This window comes from Gossypium raimondii, chromosome 12 (assembly GCF_025698545.1).
Source record: "Gossypium raimondii isolate GPD5lz chromosome 12, ASM2569854v1, whole genome shotgun sequence".
Lineage (NCBI taxonomy): Eukaryota > Viridiplantae > Streptophyta > Magnoliopsida > Malvales > Malvaceae > Gossypium > Gossypium raimondii.
This window is the reverse complement of record NC_068576.1, coordinates 18,913,470-18,918,010: the sequence shown is the minus strand read 5'-3', so window position 1 is coordinate 18,918,010 and position 4,541 is coordinate 18,913,470. Positions and strand designations below refer to the sequence as shown.

General features: G+C 32.6%; 1 pseudogene; it reads right to left on the bottom strand.

The window, feature by feature from the left end:
* Positions 1–2,237: 2,237 nt before the first annotated feature.
* On the bottom strand, positions 2,238–3,147 carry LOC128035460 (O-fucosyltransferase 2-like; annotated as a pseudogene).
* Between the last annotated feature and the right edge of the window lie 1,394 nt (positions 3,148–4,541).

The window sequence follows — 4,541 nt, the reverse complement described above, 5'->3', positions numbered from 1 at the left end:
TTCAGCTCAAAGTTCTTGTTATAATAGTCCTACTTGAATCAGCAGCAACACTGCTTAAAAGGACATGAAATCACCACTAAAATCCCATTTACAGACAATTTACTAACATCTCAATTACAGACAACCCCCAAGCAAGGCCTCTTATCCACAACCTATTTTTTTATGCGTCTTAACATCCTTATTCTTTCAAATTGTAACATACAGAGCTATTAGACTTACCAGAAGGTTGAAACATCCACTGATTAACTCAAAAACCTTAACTTCCATTATAACAAAGAATAAAAGAATATTTAGTCTTAAAAAGAACTAAAATGTATAACAGGTGGAAGAAAATATCTGAATGTTCCCTTCTTACAACATATGTATATCTATACTCAATTTCTCTTGGTAGATATTGATAAGTGTTGAATGCATAAAAAAATTGTCTCTTAATTTCCCTGCAAAAACTGGGAAAATATAAAATGGAAAACTGGGAAGTTTGACCAATTAATCCATTCAGTTGACTCCAAACCAATCTCATTACAGAACCCACCTTTCACAATGTTTGAGTAAACCGGACGTACCATACCTCTAGTGATAACTCTCATAAGGTGTACTATTGAAGATGGTCTAAGCTCCCAACATTTTCTCATACATTTGATATGTGTGTCATGCTTAGTCATATTTTGAGGTGTACTGTTCGGTTGGCATACTCTTTTTCAGTTAGGAAACATCCCGAGATGAAAACCTCAGATTCTACGCAGGCGAATACATAACGCGCAAGGATTTAACTTGCCACAATTTTGAAAAGTAGCGGACTATACTAAAATAGTGTGCCGAAGCAAGTAACCTTCACATCTATTCGCTTCTTTCACGTCCGCCAATTTTGGGGTGTGACAGAATAATTACAAATATGGTGGAGTTCTTAATTCTTGATGACCTAACAACTTATGTTGCCATTTTTGGTAGGCCTCTAATAAAGAAAACAAAGATGGTGGAGGCCACTTATTGTTTGAAGGTGAAATTTTCAACCCTGATAGGTGAAGGGTATATGAAGTCTGATCAGCAAGCAACACAACAATTTCACTTTCTTTCCTTAAAATTAACAGAGAAGTAGAAATGACAAGTGCACTTTGTAGACAAGTGAGGGTTTTATGATAAAAAAAAGAATCAGTTGTCAATCTCTTAAATAAATTAATGAATAATTTAGAGATCTTGGATATAAGAATCGAGAAAGGCTCAACAAATCTGAACCAGCAAGAAGATAGAGTTAAATGAATTATTCCCTGGCGATAGAGAGCGAACCAAAAAAATAGCATTGATGCTATCAAATCCTAAGAAAAAAATGTTGGTAAACCTTTATGACACATTTGGTTCAGTGGAATGGAATAGGGTTGTAATGGAATAGTCATTTTGTGAAAATGGAATAACGCTGTAATGGAATTGAATAGGCATAATAGTGTTTTGGTTGGAAGAAATGGAATGCATATTGCAATAGTATTCATGCGTTTGGTTGAGAGGAATAGATATGTAATAGCAAAAAAATAAAAATACTCAAATGATGAATATGCCCTTTAAATTGTATTTTTCACATCAATTTAATATTAAATAATAATATTTCCTATTAGAAGAATAATATTTAAATATAATTTTTTTATATTTTTTGAAATTTGGAAATAATATTTTATATTAAATTATATTAAAATATTTTTCTTTATTTTCTCCATCTTCTTCATATTCGTTGGTCTCCTCTCTCTCCAAGTTCATTTTCATCTTCTTTTCCAACTTTTTTTGTAGAATCCAACAGACCACCGTTGTTGTCACTGCCTTTCACCACCATCAGCCACCAATATGAATGTACCCAAATTTTACTAAGAGCTTTTCTTGATCTCCTCTTTCATATTTTCCATTTTGGTTTTCCTAAAAACCCTCGAGGGAACCCAAGACTTGTCCAAAAAAATTGATGCGACCATGTCGACTGATGATTTTAAAATCCAAAAGTAAAGGTTTCTTTAACTAGGTTAACCAACAGAATTCAACATATAATTTACAATTGAATTTGGGCATTACGAGGCCATGCCTATTGAAAAATATAATTACAAGTAATTTTTAATATTCTACTTGAAGGAGGTTCCAACAAGCCTACCTTACCATTAAACAACAATGTATAAATAATCAGAAAGTTTGATTTGAGAATAAAATTAAAAAACAAAGAATGCTACAATTTTTAATAAGAACATCTTAAAAAGGGTAATCCGTCAATCTATATGACACATGCACTCTTTACACCGTGGGTACCAGTAAACACTTCTAGCCTTAGGCCTACTTTGGACATGTTTAGTTTGTCTAACTGCCTTCCTTACTCTCTACTCAAACACTTTCCACTCTATAGTATTGTTCTTTACGAGATATCAGCTAGTCTCTGCTTATTTTGTTGTATTATAAGCATCCTCCCTCTACCATAGTATATTCGATACCCATATACCAAAGATGACAACTGGCTACCAGAGTCCATCAAGGCAAATGCATCAGTTGTAATGCAGGCAATGAAGTCCAATGTTGCCAGTTATAGATGAAAGGTCATAATATGTCATTGCACTCGCACCAAGTATGATAGTAACTAGCACTGATAAGAGTATAGAAAATCATTTGTCCTAATCTTACTAATCTTAGAGAAGCTAAATAAAAAGTATTAATATAATAATTTCCAAATATCTAACTTGGTTATTTCATAGTTTATATCACTAATAGGAGATTGCACGAAAATAATTCGAAAACTAGCATTAGCAGCTTATGCATAGTGAAAAGAGCTAATGCCAAAGTAATTTTGAAAGCTCAAATTTTGGTATAGACCAATAGACAAAGGACCAAAAACTCATCAATCCAACAATAGCAAAAACTACACTTTTCATCATATAAGAAGTGGATATGCCGCAATGTTACCTGAGATGAGAAATTCTTGAATGGTTCAAGTTCGGCGGTTGAAAGCAAATTCTCTTATGTAACTAAATTAGGATACAAGCTTGTCAAAGTAGCTAATCTTGATGTCCCACCATATATTTGTGCCTCTAAAACATATATTTGAGTATTACGATTGAAACCTAGAGCAACAAGCATAAGCTCAACTTCTTCTGGTGTAAATGGACTTAACCCTTCAAATCTAAGCATGGCAGGGGAATGTTACCTAAAGCAAGTAAAATAGTTGGCTTTAACATAAAGCAATATTGGATTGAAGTTAATAAATTTAATTAGTTGTTAAGCACATTATAATTAATAAAAAAATTTAATCTTTTTGCAGATCTAACATAGATACATGACATGTAATTTAACCAACATGTAAGTATAAAAAACCCAGATTTTTCAGACCAAACAAGATCAAAATCACTTATAGAAAAACAATCAAACACCATCAAATCAAACAATTTTCATTAAAAGTGAAGGAAACCTAAACTTGCAAAGCAAGAATTATATGATTACATGTTCATAACAGATGACAAATAAAAAAAAAACACTCTTGAACATGAAAGAAAAATATTTATTATTTCAAAACACTATAAACAACAAGGAACCAAATGGTTTGAAACATGGCACGAGAATGATCTAGTTTCTTAAGCTAGAGATTGAACTTGAATTCCATAACCAAATAGACTATTATGATATTTGAAAGCCAATTCTAAAACATTTTTTATCTAGATTGAAGTTAATAAGTTTAATTAGCAATTTATCACATTACAATTAATAAAAAATTGTAATCTTTATGTGGAAAACCAACTTAAAACCCAGAAATGGCACAAAATTCAAAGTGATGCTCAAAGATGAATATTTTTTAATCTCAAGAAAATGAAGTATCAAAAAGATTTTAAAAAATGAAAAAGAAACAATAAACTGAGAGGGACTGAAAGGGGTTGTCGAGTTGAGTGGGGAGGTCAAATTGACATTGACAAATAGGCTCATGTATTTTATTTTAGGGTTTAAATTAAGTGAATAAGAGATGAATTTGGGATTTTTTGATGATTACAGTGGAGGGTAGAAGCATGGAAAAGAAAATCTCAGTTGGGGACTTCAGACGTGAGAAATAAACAAGAATTGTGAGGGTAAAATTGAAACCTTAGGCTAATTTGTTATTCCACCGATGCCTTGAATGACCCATTTAGTAGGGAGAGCACCGAATGGTATACTGCCTTATCCCTAAATAAGCTCATATTCAATACGGGCAGTAATAGAGTATTACAATCAACCAAACAATGGTTTGGTGATAGACCTGCTGAATTGAGCTGTAATACATTGTTAATTCCCTCCAACCAGACATGTAGTTAGAGTAATAATGCAAATGTCTTTGCATGGTTAGTAGTGGACCTATCAAGAATCCATCCTTAGGTAATCCAATGCTGTTTGAATGTGAACCCAAAAGCGAGGCTAGTTAAGCAAAGGAAAAGGAAGTTCCTAGAGATAAAAATTCATGCAACTAGGTAGGTGATGCATAATCTCCTCACAGCAGACTTCATAAAAGAGGTCTTATACTCGGATTGGCTTTCTAACATGTTATAGTTCTTAATTTGAAT